The sequence below is a fragment of the Muntiacus reevesi genome, chromosome 1, assembly GCF_963930625.1.
Source record: "Muntiacus reevesi chromosome 1, mMunRee1.1, whole genome shotgun sequence".
Taxonomy (NCBI): Eukaryota; Metazoa; Chordata; class Mammalia; order Artiodactyla; family Cervidae; genus Muntiacus; species Muntiacus reevesi.
The window spans coordinates 77,240,477-77,263,127 of NC_089249.1; the positions used below are offsets into that span (position 1 = coordinate 77,240,477).

The window sequence follows — 22,651 nt, forward strand, 5'->3', positions numbered from 1 at the left end:
CTACAGGATATGTCTTTATGGATCCTTAGTGATATGCATGGATAGATGATAGATAGGTAATGATGAGAAGAGAGAAGAAAGCTGGAGACATTATGTGACTGGCAGTGTCTTAAGTGCATAGAACTTTAGAGTTTCCAATGCAGTTACACCTAGTTAGACAAAAATAAATGTCTGACTCCAGATCCTTCCTTCTATCCTGAGCATGCTTTGTCATGGTGTACCATGAGCAGCAGGAACCTGGGAGGAGATGGTAGCCACTGGGCCAGGGGTTACTCCTTAGGTTCAATCAGAAGGGCCACAACATCTTCACAGGCTCAGTTCAAATCCCTGGGCTCATAGATTTCAGAGGGAGTTAGAGGGAGGTTGTGAGGATGGGCCCAGCTTAGAGATGTCCAGGGAAGATGGAGCCAGAGAGGCTCAGGCAGCGGTCCTGCCTTCCCTGCCTATCCAGGCTTTTCTCTTTCAGCTACCTCCCTGTGCAGCCCAGAGCCCTGTTGGTGAAAGAGTGTCAGGGAGACAGGGGTGTTAGGGAGAGGATTGGAGCCACAAAAAAGACTTTAACCTTTGCATTCTCCTCCTCGACAGGAGCGGAGCATCGGAGAAGAAGCAGCCTCGTTTGTTTCTGGTGTCATCGTAGGTGTCCGCCTTTGGCTTTGGGGGTACTTATTTTCTTATTTGTTTGTTTCTGATGGTGGTGTTAGAGGTGGGGTGGAGAAAGAAGCTGTCTCAGCAGTCACCTGGGTTTTCCCCTGTTCCTTATACCTCTCAACCCCCTGCCTGCTCTCTTCTAGCTTTCAGGCCCTGATTTTGATCTATTCTAATTGTAGTAAGACCTGGATAGTCATTGATAATGGGAATGGAACATGGTGACTTAAGAATGAAGGCCACCCTATGAGCCCAGTTCCATGAGAGAGAGGAGAGGCCCTGAGGATTCGGGGGACTCTTTGCCTTTCTCTGAGAGGCTCCTGAGGGCAGAGATGGAGGCCCATCGACCCAGGGCAGGTGGGGGTGGGAGGCAGTTAGTTGTAGAGGAGGAGTTATGGATGGAACATGGATGATAGAGGTGAGAAAGGAGAGGGGTGTGGGTGGTGGTGAAGGGGGACCTGGAGAGCTTAAACAGCTGTGCGTGGGTGTGTGTGCAGGGTGTGTAAGAACTGGGAGGTGGTGCTGCTGCAAATATCTGTAGATGTGTCACTGTATTTGTCTTAGTTGATAGGTTTGCGTGTGTGCGCGTGCATGTATGCATACACAGACCCTTACACATTCATGCTTTGCCCCTCAAGAAGACCATTTGCTTATGGCTGACCACCTCAGTCACCTTGGCCTCACCTTCCTGACTCCATAAGGCTCTCAAGCAAGTGAGCGGTGTGTTGAGTTGAAGGAAAGAACTGACAGTCATCGGGGGAGGCAGTGCTTAGACAGACCTGAGGAATTCTCAGGCTGGCCTCTGAACAGGAGGAAACATACTTTGTGGGAAGAGAAGGGTGGTATCTCTGGGGAGAAATCTTCCAGATTATATCTCCATTCCCTTTAAATTCGTCTGCCTATATAAAGGGTTTTTGGCGGGGTTTTTTGCAGCTTCCCCAGTTTTTTTTTTTAACTGCCAATTCTTGCTTTTATCTGGTGCAGTCCCATAGAAAACGCAAATATTCTGTAGCAAAAGAATAATGTATGATCGTGTTCACAATAATGAACCACTAAGACAGAAATAAACATCTGAACCCACCCTCTTCTAAATACAGCTTTCATCTATATCTTCAAGGCAAATTAACCTGATAATTGAAACAAAGAACAAATATGCTTTTTATTTAATTAACTGAGTATTTTCGAGAGAGTGGCATGATACCAAAATATATTTTGGGACCCAAATTAGAAAGATTCATCCAAAAGCTGCATCTAGAGGGCATAATTCAGGCCATGTTTTTCTATACATGGGCCTCTTCAGGGACACAGACAATGGGTGGGCATCCGGGCTGTAGAGGTGGGGGCGGGGACAGGCACTGGCAAAGCACGTATGCTCCTTGGCTAACTGAGACACTTAGAGACTCAGATCAGCACCAGGGGTTTGGTGTGCTCTCTCCTCAGTCCGCCAGAATTTCCCTGGAAGGACTTGGGTGGGGTCTGTAGACCATTGCTCTAAGAACACTGCAGCAGAATGTGCTGCGTGCTGGAAGCAGAGAGCTCTGCTCCAACTGAGGCCTTCCTAGAGGGACTGAGGCTGGTGGGCCAAGAGCAAGGGGACATAATGCACCCATTCTGCTCCAGCTGTTAGCTTCTCCCAGGTCTGCTGTATCCAATTCTTCATAGTAGAAGGGTCTCCTCTGGTCAAATTAGCTGCCAAATAGTCACTGACATACAACTCTCCCTACTCCGCTCTCAAACCCATACACAGATCCCACAGGACACACATTTTGTCAATACCTTCCCTCTCCACCCACGATGGGTGCAGTCCACAGGAAGGCAAACTCAGACTTGCAGCCGCACCCACAGGGACACATATTCTCCTATTAATTCATCAGTTATTCATCCGGCACCCACTAGTTTTTAGGCATAGTGTTAGATACCATAGAGTTGAATATGTATGAAACCACCTCTGACTTTGACAGACTGTCTCTTTTGCTACCCTCAAAGTGTCTTTTTTTGAAACTAGAGCAGCATGGCTTGGTATACAAACTGATCCCAGTTAACATGATGGTGGAGAGTTCTCTACTTCTTTCATGGCTTGTAGCTCTGTCTCCATTAGAATAAAGGCAAATGCCCCACTCACCATCATTTCTGAGCAGGCACTGTGGGAGATCAGGTTGTCAAGTCCACCCAGACAAAACTAAACAAAACATTACTTCATCGGAAATCTAGACAGAGAGGGGGATTCCAAGTAGATAGTACCAGGACAATGTAGAATGATCTGTTTTCTTTTGTGCCCACCCACCCACCCCCCTTATATTTGGACACTCTGTTTAGACTGAGGTACTCTGGAGGAGCCAAAGCCACAGTAAGATGCAAGGGTAGTTAGCTCTTTATCTAGCCATTTGGGGAAAATTAGATGTGTACCCATTTCTTTCCTGAACTTGGTTTTTTAGGAAATCCAGTTGAGTTGAATTTGGGCAATAAGTGGGGGGGGGGGGCGGTTTCTGTTAGGCAAAAAACCCCTTTCTGTCCTCCTCTCTGACAAAAATGTGGCTCCTACTGATCCTATTTCTTGCTAGGCTGTCTGGATGGCCCAGCCCTGGGTAAGGAATTGTGGAGCTAAGCTTGGGCCCCATAGAGGCAGGGGACTTGATTGGAAATTAGGGACAGAGAAGAAAGGGGAGAGTGCTAGCTAGCAACACAGCCTCTTTCCTACTTACTGGCCCAAGGCTCCAGGCAGTGGGTGAGGGGAAGGTGGAGGGGCAGAAAGGGTTTATTTAATGTGCTTTTAAGGGATCTTGTGAGAGGGGAAATGGGGAAATACTTGTAGGGGAAGTTGGTGGTATGTTTGAAGAAGTGTAGTCCCTATTTAGGATTGCTGGAATGTCTAGAGGATGTTAGGTATCCTATAAAGGGGTGTGAGGTGGTATACTGAGAAATACTTGAGGCGGTTTGTAGGTACAAAGAGGCCTATTGTTTCTCTGGGGCCTGTCATGGAGGATGCATTTAGGGGATACATTTAGCAGCACATCAGTAGGGTGGGTCTATCTCTGTGAGTGAGGAGGGTTTGCCTTTCTGCAACTGTACCCCACCATTGAGTGTTGTGCTCTCAGTTCTAGGAGGGTGAAGAATTGATGCTGTGGCCATTTCTAGAAAGCTTTTCCCTTGGGTGAGGCCCTTGAGACCCTATGGAGGCAGACAGAGGGGTGAAAGTTGTGCCAATCACAGCCCCATTAGTGTCCTGTAACTTGGGAAATCAGGCCAACAACTTCAGCTTCCTACTGTCACTCTGGGGGGGAAACACAAGTCCCTGGGCTTTGTCCTATTTCAAAGTCTTCCCCCCTCCACCTCACAATCATGGAGCTTTTCAGACTTTCCAGTCTTTGAGGGGAGTACCAAATGAAACCCACTGACATGGCTTGCATCCATCTAACCAAGGCAAATAGCATTCAAGCTGGGCTTTGTCCTAGACTCTGCAGAGACAGGCCCCCGGGACGGATAAAACAACCTGGCTGGGTCTGATGGGGAATGCTGGGTCCCCTGGAGTGCACTTCGGTTGTTGTAGCATCCCTGTAGAAAGGAGCCAGCCCAGATCAGGCAGAGGGACGGACTTCAGGTATCCGAGTCGTAGTGTTTGTTTGTTTTTAGAAAAGGAGCCCAGAGGAGGGTGGTGGAGTGATAGGGTAACTCGCAACCTGTCAGGCACCGCGGCTCAAATGGGAGTCCGCAACTCGATCACAGAGAGCTCCACCGATCTGAGAGTCCAGACCCCGCCTGCAGACCGGTGTGTGCAGTTTTCTGATTCTCCCGGCCAAATGGGGATCCAGGTCGGAAAACCTTGTCGGAGAATGATTTTTCTCCCTGTGACTCCAGCTCTCCAGACACCTGGAGATGGAACCCGGGGTGAGGGTGCCGGGCTTGCGACTGGAGGCGCACAGGATGGGGGGAGGAAGAGAAAGCGCTAGGGAGGGCCTCCAGGGCTGAGTCAAATCTGTGTGTGTTTCCCAGATTAATGTAAACTGTGATTCCCCAGCCTACCCTACCTGGAACTTTGGTGCTGAGAACAAGTTCCTGAGATATTCTCATTTCTGCGCGGTGAAACAGGAGGTGGAAGCCCGCTCACACCCTGCATCTCCCAGTAGGGGTCCCACACTTCCAGGATTTTTTTTTTTTTTTCCAGGATCTTTTTCTCACTGTTTTGGCTTGAAAACCAATAAGGGAGGTTCCTGTCCATCCTAATAGATTAAGATTACAGTCTGGGATGGGTCAGCATTTTAGAAGCACAAAGGATATCCTGATGCGAGAAGGCCGGTAGAGGTTGAGTCTCCAGGAATCTGGTTCTTTTTGAGGTGATATCACCCGATCTCCTTTCCCATCTTTGAACCCTGCACCTGGTGCAATATACCTTGGGTCAAAATGGAAAATGTAGAACCTACAAAGAGTGAGGTTGGAGATCAAAACCACAAATGGCAATGGATTGGAGATGGCAGGCAGGTCTCGTGAATGTGTGAGGCAGCAAAAGGCTGAGAATCAGCACACAGACGTAGTAGTTCCACCCCCTTCACCGTTCTCCGGGGGGAAGGGCGCCCCAATTGCGCGCTCCGGCTCGACCCGGGAAGGGGGAGGGGCGGAGCCGGTGGGGGAACGAGGTGGTGACGTCAGACTCGGCGAAGCCAATCAGAGGCTGGTCTGGGGAGGGAGCACGAAAGGATGAATGAAAAGTCCGGAGCCGGAGCGCGCCCGGGCCAGAGCAGCGACAGAGGCTGGGGAGGGAGCTAGGGAGGTGAGCTCTGCTCTGCCCGCCTTGGCTCGGCGGAGGCTGAGATCCCGGCGGGTGCCTCCACCCCGGCGCCCGCTGAGCCCTGGCACCTCGAACTCAGGGCCCTGGCGTTCCGTGGGCGGGAACGTGCCGGGAGGACCGCGCGGGAGAGCACGGATGGGCACACTGGGCTCGATGTAAGTGGCCTGGCCGGCTTGGGACAGGAGGTGGGCTAGCGCCTTGGAATCCGGCGCCTCCGTGCGGGGCCTCCCCAACAGGGGCTGGCCGAGCCCCGCACCCTCCTCGGGGCTCCGGAACCTCCTTGATTCCGATTCCTGATCGGAACCCCCACCAACCTACGGCACCTCCTCTGGCTTCGGACCCCCGGTCATTTTCACAGCCCTGGGTTGTGGACCTGGATTTCTGGACCTCTTTGTACAAAGCCATTTCTCTGGGGGTCCTGTGGGCCCAGAGACTCGGCTCACCTTCCCGACTGGCCCTCCGTTTTCTTCCTCCTTCCCCATCTCATGGGTGCGCTATCGGATCCCTTCCCGCGTGGTGTCTCTCCCTTTCCTTCTCTTCTAGAGACACTCGCTAGGGAGTCTCCGGCTTGCCTCCCCGCCCCCATTTCCCTCTCTCTTTGGGTTGCCGGGATTTCCCTGTTTCCTACTGGGACGCCTCCGGGGTTTTACCCCCAGGATTTCGCTGCCGGTTGCCCTTTTAAGTCGGTGGCTAGGATCCAGCTTCCTCCCCCTCCCCCCCACCCCGCGGCGTGAGCTCCACTTCGCTTCCACCGCCCTTAGGAGTTGGGAGGTGTGGTGGAGTCGGCTACGCGGTTCCCCGCTACGACCCCACGCGGAGGCTTGGGCTTCGCTGAAAGCCAAGGCTCAGGCTATCGGATGCGGCTGGATCTTCCAGAGGAGGGAGCATTGTAGACCCGGTGAGGTTTGGGTGGCCTCTGCCTCGGTCCCTGCAGTCTTCCCGGGTGGCACGAAAAGCCTGCGAGTCCCTCCTCCCAGGGACCAGCGGCACTCTGGCTTCTGGCTCGAATGGGGAGCGGGAAACCAGGCTTCGCAAGCTTCTGGGATCCGGGGGCGATTCCCGGACTTCGACGCCATCGGCCGTCGCATCCTTCCACGCCTTCTTCGGTCTCTGTCGTGTCTGTGCCGCAGCGTCCCTGAGTCTTTTTCTGTCTTGGACTCTGCTTCTCTCTCTGTCCTCCCCCTGTCCCGGTGTACCCTTTCCCCAACCTCCACCGGCGGGCGACCAGGAGGCTGCGGCGATACAGGCGTGGGCAGCGGCAGCCAGGCGGCTGCGTGGAAGAGGCGGCGACTGCAGCCAGGAGGCGGGGTTGGTTGTTATCTTTGGTTATCTAGCTGTATGAGTGGTGTGGAGTCTTCATAAAGCTAGATAACCGAAAGTAAAAATAACCCCATACACTGCGCAGAGGGGCCCCTGCGAAGCTGGCGGCACGGGCGGGCGGGAGGCCGAAGGGAGGGGCTAGAGCCGTGAGGACCCACGGGCCGTGGGAGGCGAGAAGAGGACCCGGCGGCCCTCGGGCCTCAAGACCGCACCGGCTGGGGCGTCTTTCCACCCTCCAACTTCGGTCCGCGCAGGTAGGAGTCGCAGTCCCCTTTCACTTTTCGCCAGCCGCGATGCAATACCTTCCACCGCCGAGTTGCGGGGTAGCAAGAAAGCGGGTGATGGTTACTTCCCGAAACCGGGCCTTTTCTGGCAGTCAGCAGATTGGTTCACCGCCGAGGAACGCTGCTCCAAGGGAGAGATCTCTTGAAATCTCGTTTTGGGGTCATTCCGGGCAGTGCCTGGGGTTCCTGGCCCAGGCCTCCCCCGCGGGCGCTGGGAAACAGCTTCCCGCAGGCGATTCACACCTATTGCTGGGGCCGGAGAGTTTGGGGGCGGTCACCTGAGAATGCTAGTCTTGGCTTTGATCTGCTCCCTAAAGCCCCGTCGGTCTATCCATCTTGGTCGGGTGCTGAGAGTGGCAAAGCGTGAGATAGGCGGAGGGAGGCGGGAAGTACTAGGGGTCCAGGTTGGGTTGCTCAGAAAGAAGACACGGTGGCAGGAGAGCCTTTTTGCCCAGGCTGGCCTGGGTTGTGGGCAACGGAGTGCGAAATATTTCTCGGCCCCCTTGTTTTCATATTCTTTCCTCCTTCTCACTCAGGACCTGAATTTGATGTTTTGCAAAGCTTCTCTTGCCAGCTTTGTCTTCACTGGCCAAAGGGGTTGTGATGGGGTCTTTCAGGATACCCTACCTTCCCACCCCATCCTCACTGTCTTGGAAATCATCTCCAAGAGCAAATGACCTCAAGGAGCTCAAACACAAAGGAATTTGTAGCTTGGTATTTATGCTGCTGGGAGAAAGCAAAGAATTAGAGAGATTAATCAGGGCCTTTCCTAAAAGAATCCATTTATCTGGCCTGACCTAAATATTTTAAGCAAAAGAGTGTTTAGGTGCAGTTGAGTGGAGGATGGTCTAGTCACTAGGGAGAATAAAAGTAACAGGCAGCAAAACTAGAAGTAGCTCCCTGTGCATTTATTACCTCTTCCCATCCCAACAAACCCCCACCATGCCCCCCTCCACCCCACCCCTGCATTCCAGAACACGGCAGGGCAGTAAGGAGTCTATAGAGAGCAGAACTGGACAATCGACCTTGTACTGACTCCTGTTTCCTGTGTAAATTTAAAATTTCCTCCCAGGAGCTGATTTTATAGCTAGAAGATTATGATTCAATTATATATTATGTGGCAGAAATACTGGGGAATCCAAACTAAAACAATTGGGCTTCAGAGAGTCCAGAGTACATATGTCTTCTTTCTTCCGAGGTTTGGAGGAAAGGAAGATTAGCAGACTTTTTGTCTATTTCAGCTCTTTGAAATCTAGCTTTTTTGGGGGGGGGGGGTGTGGCAACTGGAGACAGGATTAGGGAGAAAGGGAGTGGGATTGGGGCAAGCACCAATAATGCCTAACGCCACACCGTATTTTCTCGTATTTCTCTTAAGAGCACTCTGCCTACAAGCCTTTCTTTGACCCTCCAGCCCTGTGAGGTAGCTGTTATTAACCGCATTTTACAAATAGGAGCCACACACTCAAATGAATTGCTAATGTCACTCAGTGGTTTCAAATCCAATACTTTTTTCCTTCTCTACTTCTCTACACTTGCCTGAGGGAAGGGCTGAGAGGGTGAGGTGGATAGACTGAGATGGGGGTGACAGGGGAGGGGATCCATGCACCAGGGGAGAAGGAAAACCCACTGAGAGATGCAAGGCTCGGTTGTGAACATGGGTCGACCTTTTTTCTTTTAACTTTTCTTATAGCTGGCTGGAAATATGTATTCTGAATCTGCTAAGGCTTATCCACATGAGACTCAGAACCTATATTATTAGTCACACAATTTGGGTTTATATTATTATTGTCATATTCTATTAGCACATTTGACCACAGAATCTCCAAAGAAGAATAGAGGGCCTGAGGGAAGTGGTGGGTTGAGGGTTTACATCCTACAAAACAAGCTCCTCAGTGGAAAGGGCAAATAGAAGCCAGGAGAGTTGTGGGGGGTGAGGGTTTGCATCTGCCTCATGTGTGGGTGTATAGATGGGGTTGTCAAGAGAATGATGGGTGACAATGTTTGTGAGCTGTATATGTCTGCTTATGAGGGTGAGAAACGAGTGATGTGTGAGCTGGTATGAGATTGGATGTGTGTGATCCATGATGGGTAGGAAGCTCTGGTGTGAGATTAGGAATTCCTGGCTACTTACAGCTATAAATACAGTAGAGGAAGAGACAGTCTGGAATATGGAGGGGTTTACCAAATGCTGCCATCACAGTGACACCACAGAGTCCTCCTGCCTTCCCCACGCTTTATACCAAATAGCACCTTCTTCAGCTAAACCCAGTAGGAGAACTGATGGAATGGGGATACGTGGAGGCAGGGTTGAAATTTCTCTTTTGTATTATTACATTTCTGTGTCCAAGAATTTTTAGGTCTGTTCAGATCTTGCTATATCCACCTATTCCTACTGGAAAATAAATTCTAAGCTGGTTTCTTTGCCCATTTCTCTCCTCAGTCCTTTATCCCAGTACCCTCTCCTATTGAATTCTGAGTCCAGGAGTTCAACGGCAATTTTCTTCTAAATATTTGTCTCTCAAGTTTTGAATTTTCACTCACACCCTCACCCTGGGGCAAATTTTTCGTAGGTCTAGGCATCAAAAAGGTTTTGTTGAAAGATCCTTGCAGTAATAGAAATCATCACAGTCAGAAGTCTAGGGAGAGAAAGAGACTGAGCAAATGTGACTGAGAAAGAGACTGAGCAAATGTGACTGAACAAGGTCTAGGTTTAGGTGCCATTATTTACCAGCTTCTGATCAGATATTTGTTCAGTGGGGGTAAGAATTTGTATCCTCAGGGTTGTTACAGGGAACAAATGAAGAATTCTGTATAAATAAAGATCTTATACATTACTATACCCACAGGTAATGAGTAATTTTTTGACTGCAGAGGGGATAAAGGCTACAGTTTGGAACAACTATTTGAAAACATATGATTGATCTCAGAATACAAAAAGGACAGCTTTTTGGCATACTCTATACTGAGGATCTCAAAAGATTTAAATTTAAGGAAGTTCCTCCTCCTCTTCTAGCTTTGAAATCAAGGAGGGACTCTTGGGACCTGAGGAAGCAGTGTCTAAAGCCTGGGGGAAGAGGAACAGACTCTGGGAAGTCTGTTAAGGAAAGAGGCTGGAGTCCACGTGGCAGAATGACCATTGTATTTTTTTCTCCTTAATAAATCTTATCATGTATTGGTAAGAGTACTTAGGATTAGTAAACTGACTTATGTAGATAGAGAGATATGGCTTGTATAAATGACAATTCCAAATTTTTTCAATTAAGCTTCTAGAGTTTATTAAATTAAAGGACCAGTTAGATAGTGGGTGTAATTAACAAACTAAAGAGCATGCAGACTTTTCTTCATTGCTCAGTGACTCACAGAAGAAATGTTTCTGTCCTTTGGCCTCCCAGCCCCACCCTCCACGTTCTCAGCCACCTACTCCCGATTCCCAAGGTTGATAACTTACCAGAGAGCACAGACCCCTCTGCATTCTTCCACATCTGGAAGTCCTTCTTGAGTTCTGGACTTCCCAAGGCTTGAGAGTGGGAATCCTGATATTTATTTTTTCACCTCCTTCCCACTCAGATATTCTGGGGATATTTGACCTTTCTTTCTCCCTTCCTTTGCTACTGAGACCTCAGAGATCTTGAGTAGTTATAGCACTGTCTCATCCAGGGCAGGGTGTGCCAACTTCCCTAGTTGTTAAATGAGTTTCGGTTAATGCTTTAAAATCACTGGAAGGAAAGAATAGGCAAAACTGTAAAAAAAAAAAAAAAAAAATTCTCAGAGCTCTGAGGAGAATGAGGAGTAGGGCTATGGAAGGCAAGGTTGGACCGGAGCGTATTTAGATAGGAGAGAGTTAGAGAAAAGGGGAACCCTTCTTTGCCAACCAGACTCTCCCAGGGCTCAGAGTGACACCCCCCTCCTCCTGCCCTAATCCCCCCATTAAGGCTGCTCTGAGTTTGTTATGACAGCGGCTGAAGGCAGCTGAATTGCTGTTTGCTGTGTCTGCTAATTGGACTGAAGGGTTGGAATCTGGACACTGAAAGAGACCATTGTTGCTGTTTACCTTCCACAACTGCCTCCCTGGGGACCTTCTGGGTGAAGGGGAACAGCATGCCTCGGGGTCATTGCACCCATTCCCTGTCTCTGTGCAAGGGACTAGGGTGGGGGGAAGTGTATCTCATTGCCTTGGGGTGGTGTGCATTCTCACAGCAGGGGAGAGACAGGCCCAACACCTGAGTCAGTCTCCAGGTCAGGCTTGGGGCCACTGAGAACTCCTAGGCAAGGAGAGGTGACATGGGTTTGTCCTCCTCCTCCCTATTCATTCCCTTCTTCAGGGGCCCTAGCCTTGCCCTTTTCTTCCAGCTGATCAGGCTTAACCCCTGAAAATTTTCATGTTTGCTTTCTTCCAGACCAGTGATTCTCAACTTGGTTATGCACTAAAATCACCTAGGAAGCTTTTTAAAAGTTACTGATATTTGGGTCCAGCACATCCCAGAGTGCCTGAGAATGAGGCCTAGGCATCAATATCATTTAAAAGCTCCCTTGGTATTTCTAAATGTGCAGTTAGGGTTAAGAACCACTGATATAGTCTTATCACCCTGCCTGGGAAACACACGCTCACACACACACACACACACATGTACACATGCAAGCAAGCACACACATGCCCTTCCCTATCTTTCCTACCTTCCTACCCACCCCCTCAAGCTCCTAATAGCTATAATACTATCAGGCAGATTGTATATCTTCTTCATCTTTATTACTGAATTCCTTGTAGGAGCCTTAGAATTTAGGATGGAATTCAGAGGTCTGTAATCCATCAACTGCTTCAACCTGAACTATACCCTAAGGGCAGGAACTATGACTCCATCTTCCAGTGGATTTCCAAGTAGGATCCAGATGAGGACTGAGCTAATCTGGGACACTTAGATCATTAGGGATGAAGGAGTGTGAGGTTCAGAGTTTCATTGACTCTTGATCTCTTCCTCCCCCAAAGTAGTATTGGCTATTTGGAGATCTTCTGAGAGGAGATATGGATGTATTTCTCCAGAAATACATCTGCCCCTGTCCTTACTGTTTCCAAATGTTTCTGCTTCTTCTCTTCCCTTTAGTTTTCACCTGGGGTGAATGGGTGTTCCACCACTCTCCTGCCCTCTTTCCTCCACAAGAGCACCAGAACCGTATCCAGCACCACGGACAGCTCCCAGGCGATGAATGAGGTGGCTGTGCTGACCCCCTATGCAGGGGTTAGGAGGGGATCCTGTCTGCACGATTATATATCAAAGACTAGAATTTTAATCTTTGGGAGTTGTTTGCAGGCAGTCGTTAAGTCTCAGGGAGAGGAAGAGGCTGCGGGCAGTTGTCATTCCATCTCCAGGAAATTGGGTTTGTACACTTTGGAGAGTCTGAATGAGAGGGCTCCAGCAGCAGGGAGGTTGAGGGTTAAATTTCTGGAAGAATTGAAGCTAAGCTCATACAAGATTCAGGCTCCCCCCACTGGCGGTGGCACAGAGGTAAAGAACCCACCTGCCAGTGCAGGAGACACTGTGGAGACCCTGGCTGGATCCCTGGGTCAGGAAGATCCTCTGAAGGAGGAAATGGCAACCCACCCCAGTATTCTTGCCTGGGAAATCCCATGGACAGAGGAGCCTGGTGGGCTACAGTACATGGGGTTGCAAAAGAGTCAGATAACACTGAGCAATGAAACAATAACCACATGTAAGAAGCAGAGTGTGTGGAGCCTCAGATGAGCCTCAGGGGGAGCCTTAGATGGCATCAACTCTGTATCCCTCATTTTACAGATTCACAAGAGAGTGGAAGAGAGATGACCAAGGTCACTCAGCTGGTTAGTGGAAAGGCCAAAATCCAGGCTCCTGGTTTCCATCCTGGCCCTGTTTATTGTATCTGATACCTCTTTAAGGACCCTCCCTGCTTGAGTTGGGTAGAGCAGGCCTATTGCAGGTAGGTAGAATTCACCAATTGTCCCCATACAAAAAAGGACAGAATGAATGTCCGGGCATTTAAGGTGTCCACACAAGCCAGGAAGAGCTGAATTGACTGTTCTCTCTGTCTGAGTAGGCTTGAAAGGGAGGCCTCAGGGAGAAGCACAGGGGAAGGTATACCTAGCAGTAGCTGACAAGCCCATGGGAGAAAAGGCAAGGAGGCAACCATCTGCCAGGGCAAAGAGGGCAGTGGATGGCCACAAGGAGTCTCCAGAGGCCAGCAAGAGTCACACAAACTGGAACGGGGCCTGGGAAAGGCCCTTCTGTGTGCCCGGTCCTGCTCCCCCAACACCGAAAGCCTAGAAACAAAGGGGCCATTCTCTCTAGGATTTGATGCCGCCATCTCCGGCTGGCAGTGCCAGGTGGTGGGGGCATCAGGGGGTGTCAACCCATTATCCCCCCGAACTCTCTAGGTCCTCTGGGGCTGGATGTTGGGAAGGTGGGTGTTCCATGCTATGTTGCCGTGGCAACCACCCCAACCCCCACCTTCCAAAGCACAAAGAGAGACAGCTTGCACCCCCCCACCCCCAGGAAGAACCTGGGTCTGGTTGGGAATCTTCCCTTGGGAATCCTCCTTTCTGATGCACAAGCCATGGTGTGTATAAGCATCACCCTCTTTTCAGCTGAAGGTTCAGCCATCAGCAGACCATATAGCCGGGGAGGCTGGTATATCCAGAGTCTCTGGGCAAAGTTGTGTAAGAGAATCCCTTGTACTTGACCCTCTCTCCCTCCAAGCTCTCCCGTCCCTCACCTATAGCCAAGGCCATCCTAGGCCTTCTCAGCTGAAGCGACAGGGCCTTGACCTTCTTCTCTTTCCCAGAAGTGAAGGACACCTCACTATTCCCAGCAAGCCCCCAGGCTGTGGGAACGGAGAAGAGGGGGTCATTCCTGCCACCTTCCATCTGCACCCTCCGCCATTACTCATTAGGCATTCTGCCCCTCCTTCCGCTCGTTAAGCCTGATTTGCATATATTTGCATAATACAACTCATTTGCATTCCAGGAGGCTCTTGGTAGGAGCCAGGAGAAAAGGGGAGGGGGGCCGGAGAAGAGAAAAAAGGGGAGAGATTTTGTTTTCATCAAAGTATGTGTGTTGGGGAGGGGGAGGTGACAGGAAGAAGACCGAAATAAAAACTCACACTACTTTCTTTCTTCGTTTCTGCTCTCCCTCCCTGAGCTGGACTCAAATGCCAAAAAGAGATGCCAAGGGGCCGGCTTTTCTGTCCTTTTTTTTGTCTTGCTTCCTCCGGCCTTGGCTCCCCAGCCTGGCCCCCCACCTTGTTGGGCTCAGGCTTCAGAAAGAAAGGGGCAGGGGTAGGAAGCAAGGCTGTGGGAACGGAAGAGGGAGGCCACCATCTTAGGTAGCCGGAACCTATAAAATGGCTGCCTCCGACAGGTGTGGGCTGAGAGCCAGCCCTGGCTGGTGGGCGTGCAGGGAGTTGAGACCACAAGCAGGACTTTCTGGCTGACCAGGAACATTGTTGAGTCTTCCTGCTAGTGGAATTGGGAAAAGAGGATGGGGAGAGAAGGAAGGAGGGCTAGATGAAGGATGGCAGCCCAGAAGAGACGTGAGCCTCACACAGGATTAGGGGTGGTAGAGAGGTCTCTGTGCTGAGTTTAGTTCCAGCCCACTAATGAGTGTCAGTGGACTTGGAGGACAACAAATAATTAAAAAAACAAAACAAAACTGGAGGTATCAGAACTGGGAGTATCAGCAGGAGGGGGAAGGGGCAAAGATGTGGGCAGGCAGGATAGTCTGTCAGTTTGAGGGGTCTGTGAAGGGCTGCTATGTACTTGAGATGAAGTTCCAAGTCTTCTCTCCTCAGCCCATCAATCTGGCTTCCACCTTCATGACTGGTCATACCTGTACCTTCTCTAGCCACTCATATAGACTCTTCAACCAGACCCAGTGGTCCTTGTTTAAGCCTGGTGACCTCTGGGGAACATTTCATACTGATGTCTTATCCTTTTGCCTTTGGCTCTTCTGTTGTATCCCTGATATGTGTTCTGGGTTCTAGTCATTCAGTCCTCTGGGTAGAGCAGGTCTCCAGCCAGAAGTGTTTCCTAATATTTTGCTCGGTTTATTTTTCCTTTCCACTCACATCCTTTTACTTTTTATCATTTCAACCATCATTTGGAATTATTAACACTCATTTCTTTAAACTTAAGATTTGTACCCTAACTACCAGCTGTGGTCCTGTCACTAGGCTCCTAGATCAGACTGGAGTGATGCATCTGATTGGCTAATCCTGGATCACATGACCAGGCCCTGGTTGCAAAGAAACCTGGGAAAGTTGTTCAGTCGCTCAATCATGTCTGACTCTTTGTGACCCCATGGACTGCAGCACACCAGGCTTCCCTGTCCTTCACTAACTCCCGGAGTTTGCGCAAACTCATGTCCATTGAGTCGATGATGCCATACAACCGTCTCATCCTTTGGTTTCTGCAGTGGCATATGAGTACAACCTCTCTCCAAAACTCCTGAGATGGTCATTCCTCAGACATAGGGAGGGCATTCAGATGTTCATTCACTCAGTATTGTGCTTCAAGACTTGCCCCACGTTCCTACTTCCCCACCTCTATCAAGGGCATTGCTAAATTTCTAGGTCCTCAGGTACAAATCCTGAGCATTATCCTGGGATTTGCCCTCTTCCTTCCCCTTCACCCAGATCATTCACATCAGAACCCATCCCTTCGTCCTTTGTAGTGCTTCTCACATCCATGCCTTCTTTTCCCTTACCTGTCAGGTCGTTCATTCAACAGGTATTTATTGGGTGCCTTCTGTGTGCCAAGTGCTATGTTGAAGAGAATGTGGAATACAAAGCTGCTTTGAGGGCCTAGACACCTAGTGAGGAGGCAGACATGAGTGCTTACAAGATAGTATGAAGGCTGAGGTTCTAGAAGACCTTTGCATGGGGGCAGCATGAGAGCTGAAGCCCTGGGATACCTAGGGGAGTTGAGGAAGGCTTCCTGAAGTTTGCCTAAAGATAAGTAATCAAATAAAAGGGATAAATGTGATCAAAGGTAAGCAGGGGGCTAACAGTCTAAGGAGCTGGAGTAAGTGCCTAGTGGGGAATAGGTAGTGTATGTAAAGGCAAGGAGGTATGGAAGAGCAGGTCATATCAGGTCACCATAGTGCCCATCAGAGGGAATCTGGACTGGAAGGAGATGGGAAATGAAGTCAGAAATCCAGTTATTAGGAGACTTATGTGCTTCACCAGGGCAATTGGATTTGATAGGGGTACTGGGAAGTTAGCTGAGAGCCTTAGAGATGCTGGGTGTAGAGCATGGCTCAGGGGCAGCACATAACCACCCACAGCATGCAGGGGGATTCCTGAATCTAGCCACCCACTGAGCCCGGCACCAACCAGATATTTAACTGCCTCTTGGATGGTACTGAACAAATGGAGGATCAGGAAAGGAAAGTGTCACCTGAAGAAGGGTCTTTGCCTCTCCCCCATCTAGAATCATCCTCACTCCTTTCAGCCACACACACCTGCAGACTCAGAAAGCACCCTGGGAGGACATGTGGAGAAGTCAAGGTTGGTCCCCAGCACCGTGAATGCCCGGAGGTCAGGGCAGGGGATGGGCCTCTGGGGACCGGAGTGTAGAAACAGAGAGGTTCGATCTTGGAAACTTGCTGGGGGAGAGAGTGATGGAAAGTGCAAGGAAGGATCCGGGGTGGGCCAAGGCTCTGAGGAGATTCTTTGCAGAGAAGGGGTGAGAAGCTGGAGAGACAAGGATGAGGCCACTGCTGGCCACGAGGGTGGAATGCGCATGACGGGGGTGCTGCCCGCCGCCGCTCCCCTGGCCCAGCCTCTGCACAAAGGCCTCTCTGTGAGTGGCTGTGGAAGCAGTCCTGTCAGGTGAGGGCGCTTAGCTCTCCGTGCCCGTTGGGGGTGGGCTGGAATGGGGTTGGAGGAGCAGGAGGATGAGGGGTGGCGTCAAGCTTTAATCAAGTCCTAGAAGAAACAGAAGCCAAGACTTGGCCAGGGAGGCCATTCCCAGGACAGGCTGCTCTCCACACCAAGGCCCTGCCCCAGCTCCCTTTCCGTGTCTTTCCAGGTGTGACTGCAGGCCTGTCCAGCCTGCCTTTCCCAGTGGTACACACCCTCCCACAGTGCTGCTGAGGCTGGCCCCCCGAAGACCCTCTTTCTTCTTCTCGGCAGAGAGTCCCCTCCGGCTCTGTATGGAGCTACCCCTCTAGAGACGGCTGTGTTGGCAGGGCGGAAATTCAAGACTGACCAGTTCTCAAAAGAAATCTAAGGTCCCTTCAGTCTCCAGACCCAGGGAGTTTTCTCTCCTTGCCGGGCTTCAGCGTCACGTAGACTAGTCAGCAGTGTGGGTCAGACCTCCCCTACCTCCAACCCCCATTGTGTACACTCTCCTAGCTAATAAAAGTCTGGACTGGGGCCATTGGAAGTGGTAGAATGACAGAAGACACACCTCAGTTTATCAGTTGCTCACAGATTTGGTAGAGAGGCTCCATCCACAGGAAGAACAGCAAAAGAAGGAGGTTTTGGATTTTGACTCTGGAGACAGGCTGGTCAAGAGACAAATTCTGTCTTCCCTCCCTTCCTAACCGTTTGCGTGCATGCCCACGAACTATAGCCTGCCAGGATCCTCTGTCCACGGAATTCTCCAGGCAAGGATACTGAGAATACTGTTGCCATTCCCTTCTCCAGGGACCTTCCTGACCCAGGGATTGAACTTGCCTCTCCTGCTTCTGTATTGGCAGGCAGATTCTTTACCACTGAGACCCCTGGGAAGCCCTACTAGCTGCGCGGCCTTAGGCAAGTAACTTAATGTCTTGGATCCTAGTTTCCTTCCACCATTATCTGGAGGATCAAGTGGATCAGTGTGGATGGAGGTGTTTCACAAGACTGTGTGCAGATGTCCAGTGTCCCTTCTAAATGACACAGAGGGACTGAGGGACACAGAGTTACCGGGGCCACTACAGACAGGTGGGGCAATCAAGGAAGGCCTCCAAAGTTTGGAAATGAGGGAGTGGATTGCTGGGGAGATGAGCAAAGGGACTCTGGCCTGTCTGGGAGGCATGGCCAGGCTCTGTGGACTGGCTGGTACTCTCTGGTCTCAAGTGGGCCAGCATCTTGCTGAGACTGGTTTGGGAGGCATTTGTTTTTAACAACTAGGTGGCAAAATGGACTCCATGGCCACAGCTTCTTTCATCCTTCTCAGGAAGAATTTCCCGCTGGCCCTGTGTGGACACTGTCCAGCCCTTCTGGGAAGAGAGGGAGGGTGAAGGGAAGCCTGATTTCCCCACGTTGCCCTGACCTGCTCTGCTCCCTCATCTCAGAGTTCACCAGAGGAAACATTAGCCAGACACTGTGACCCCCCCGCCCCCAACACACACACTGAATGTGTACAAAGTGGTACCTCCAAGCCCCACCACTTTGGACCCTCCCAAGTCCCTGATTTTATGGTTCCTTATCAATGTCAGGAATGCGCTAAATTCAGACCAATTTAGATCTCTTGGCCTGTGGACCAGGGAAACTTTGAACAGGAGGGTCTTTTGTCTCTGAGCAGTCATCCCTTGTACACAAGCAAGAGTCAGGAGAGGGAATGATTTTGGCATCATCCCCCACAGATAGCACTGGAGTCTTTCTGCCTGGAGGGAAGGGCCAGGCTGAGGCTGGCATATGGAGGGAGAGCCCTGGGCACAGGGGGCATGAGCGTCACCCAGCTGGGGCTACCTTCTGCCGGGTTTGTCCATCCGGCACCAGCTGGCTTCCCGGCACTGCCCCCGCAACCAACCAGACTCCTTCTTCTGCTGTTACCATGGCAATTGGCTGCCATCTTGTACTCGGGGCACGATCTCATATCCGGATTTTCCCATGGGGTTCCTGGAGGATGGGAGATAGTTCTCAGGGGATTTATCCTTCCTCCTGATATCCACCCAATAAAAATTCATATTAATGTATGATTTTTTTTTAAAAATGGAGGCTTACTATATGTCAGGCTCTGTTAAATACTCCCTATGTGTTATTTAATATGTGAGGTAAATGAAGTTAATGAGGTAAAATTTAAGAGAGAACCACTCAGGTTCCTGTTTCTGTGACAGACTTCTCTCTCCAACCAGGAAATTCCATGATCTTGCTTATTCCTGTCTTGGAAAGTCCTTTCCAACGTCTAACCAAGATCTGTACTGCTGAAGTACCAGTTCTTTGACCTTTGGCTTGACATAGCTAATTTGAGAGGTAAGGAAGGAACCACCCCCCAGTTTCAGCCACGTTATTGAGCTTCCTGGGCTCCAGCTGTTGGGATAGGAGAACTGAGACTTGGATAGATTGGTGAGAGGCTCAAGTGCCCCTTAAAGACTTGGAGGTCCCAAGTCTCAAACTTTTGTTTAGAGAAGTAGAGTCAGTGTCACAAAATGCTTTGTAATTTCCCTTCCTTGTCCCCCTCCCCACCCAAGAAAGAGGCAGGAGCAGGAGACCATTGGAAAGTAATGGTCTCCTAGGCTCCTCCATCCAGTCATAGGGGAGGTTTCATCCAACAGGGTCCCCAAGAGATCCTGGAATGGTGAGACTTCTCTCCCTCTGGAGCTCAAGCAGAGGCCGAGAATGGTCACCCTGAGATAGAGGGGCACCTCTAAGGGGCATCGAACAGGGGCCAGCTTTGCAGGGGAATCATGAATGAGGAGCAGGTGGAGAGAGAAAGGAGGCCATTCTCAACTGAAGAAGGGTGGGCTGACGGGGAGGGCCTAGGGATAATTTATGATATCATTGTTCCCCGCCCCACTTTCCCAGCCCCCACCCTCTTCCCAGCCCCCTGCTACTGTACGGTTGCTAGGAGATGCTCCCTCTGTCTGGAGCTGGGAGGGTGTAACAGGCGGAGACTATTCCGTCTGGACCCCTCCCCCCCCACCCAGGGGAGGGCCCCACACTGAGCTTCATCTACCACCCCTTCCCAGGCCACAGCAGACACCAGTATCCTCTTGTTCCCCCAAATCCAGCCAGCCTGGGGATATCAGTGTTCCCAGACAGGCCGAGGATCTGGAGCAAGGAAGGTCAAAGGGAGCTGAGGAGGGATGTAGTGGGGACACTGAAGAGCAGCTGGCTTACCTCGGGGCCTCTGGGAGGCAGCCCAGGCTGGGCAGAGGACCAAGAGGGGTCAGGGACTCGGGCCTCAAGGAGCCCAGGCTTGAGGGAGACTGAGTCTTTACCTCTAGGGAGCTTCCAGTATGATGGGTGAGGCAGCCCTCCCATCCCCACCCCTCTGACATCAAGGTTGGGGACCTGGCAAAGGTGGGTTGGGGACAGGGCAGGAGAAGGGGGCGGTGGGGTAGGGAGGCAAGAATTGCCAAGTCTAGGTGGGAGGAAGGTGACACTGATCTGAGCAGAGCTGGGCAGTGCACAGATGTGGCCCAGATACCCTCCTCTTTCTGAAATTCTCTTCTCAGACTTTAAAGCCCTTGGAGAAGTTGCAGGTTGAATTTGGGGGGGCTCCAAATTCCAGGTGGGGCAGGAAAGGAATGCTATGCCCACAACTGTGCTTCTGATGCCTGATTTCTGTGTTCACTTCAGTTGCTTAGTTGTATCCGATAGGTTCGACCTCATGGACTGTAGCACGCCAGGCATCCCTGTCCATCACCATCTCCCGGAGCTTGCTCAAACTCATCTCCATTGAGTCAGTGATGCCATCCAACCATCTCGTCCTCTGTTGTCCCTTTCTCCTCCTGCCCTCAATCCTTCCCAGCACCAGATTCCTGTGTGACCCCTCTTGATTTTATTCTTTCCTAGGTACAGCTTCCCACTACCCAGGAAGGAAGGAATTGGCCTTGATTTTGGCAACCTCCTGCTTGTGTAAGCCCTTTCTTAGCCATTGTCTCGGGTGATCACCCAATGGTCCTGGAAAATTGGTGATGCTGTCCCCACTTTACAAAGGCATAATCGGAGCCCCAAGTCAGAGGACTAGGAAGTTGGGTTGGGCATCAAATGGGGCTTGGTGGATTCCAGAGCACATGCTGTCTCCCTGCCCTGTGCCGACTTCCTGTAGCACATGCTCCAAACGCAGGCAGAGGGACTGAGAGGAGAAGAGGACCAGATGGGCAGGGGGACTTCTCTGCATGTCCTCAGGGGAGGAAGGCCACTCCTTCTCGGGTGCAGGAGTGAAGTCTGAGGAATGCTCAAACAGTCCTTGCAGGTTGAAGATGTGGCTGGGCAAGAAGCCACAGGAGCTGTAGAAGTCAACAAAATCTTTTCAGGTTAGTCCCTGACCAAGGTAATATGCTTCCCGTCTTCCTGAAGCAAGTCCCCTGGGCTCCCACCTAGCCTCTCCCCTGCTGGGGATCAGAATTCCTGCCCTGGGCATTCCTCTCCCACTCCCCCACCATGGCCCTGGATAGAACACCTAGAAGAGATGCCTAGACTCAGCCACTGTCATGGTGGCCCCGTTTTTCATGGAACCCGCCCTGGTCTTTCGCTTTTCCTGGCCACTGGACAGTTGCCCTCTGTCTCCTGCTAAGGTTTCCATCCACCCAAAAAACCTTTTTCAACATTGGCTTTTTTTTTCTTTTCAGACCAAAAAGAAAAACCTACTACATCCAGTTGGCTTGGGTTCCCTGTGAGAAGCCTTCCGATTGACTGAAAGATGAGGCTAAGTTCTAACAAGTTGAGTGGCTCCTTCAAGAAGCCTGTGTACAGGATGGACGTGGAGAGGCCATAGCCTCCAGCCTGGGCAGCTCATTGGCACCTGAAGCCACCTCAACTTTGCCTCCCCTTTGCTCCTGTGTCTACAAGCTGTCCATCCCAGTCCACCCAGCTGAGATTTCTCTGAGATGGAAGTCCCGTCTCAAGTCTAATAAAGACTCTTGATTACTGAACATTACTGGTGTTGGTGGATGTCCCTGGGCAGGGGAGGGGCTGAATGGGAAGAGAGTGGTACCAGGCTCCCTCTGAGACACGGGTCCCCTATCTCTGGGATGTAAGGCCTGATGGTCTGAGGTGGAGCTGATGGAACCATAATAGAAATAAAGTACACAGAACTAAATGTAATGCTCTTGAATCATCTCAAAACCATCCACCCACTCAGGTCCATGGAAAAATTGTCTTTCATAAAACCGGTCCCTGGTGTTAAAAAGGTTGGGGATCACTGCTCTGAGACCAGTGCTGTAGAAGCCACCATGGCAACAAAATGCGGAAGCCTCACTAAGACAGAACTTCCACCTGAGCAGGGTGGGCTGGGTGCAGGTGGTCTCCTGCCCCCTCTCTGAGCCGCCCCAGGCTTCTGGGAACACTGTCCATGATCTGCTTAGTCCCAGCTCAGAGCAGTGGGCTGATGCTCCCAGCCAAGGAGGCCCCTAGGTGCCATCCCAAGAACCAAGAGAAGGAGAGAGGAGGGGGATGCTCCCTGGAGGGCCTGTGTGGGAGGTCACTGGGTGGCCCTCTGTCTTGGTTGCGATGGGACACATCCTTAAAATGTTCTCCAGGGTTTGAGCAGACCAGAGAGAAAGAGCACCCCTGCGTCACAGGGTCACCCACTCCTGCTTCCTCTCTGTGCACCCTGAGTAGAGACAGAATGGGATGGATATGCCTAACAAGAAGGATTCAGGCTAGACAGCAGGCAGGACTTCCCAGCAACACCGGGGAGGGAACCTGAGGGAGTAGG

At 51.0% G+C, this 22,651-nt stretch overlaps 1 long non-coding RNA gene across 1 annotated transcript; it reads left to right on the forward strand.

The window, feature by feature from the left end:
• Nucleotides 1-5,457: 5,457 nt before the first annotated feature.
• LOC136161348 (uncharacterized) lies at nucleotides 5,458-21,685 on the forward strand. The gene is made up of 4 exons (XR_010661707.1): nucleotides 5,458-5,583; nucleotides 20,785-20,847; nucleotides 21,121-21,248; nucleotides 21,564-21,685. It is a non-coding gene; the product is annotated as an uncharacterized lncRNA (long non-coding RNA).
• The last annotated feature ends 966 nt before the right edge of the window (nucleotides 21,686-22,651 follow it).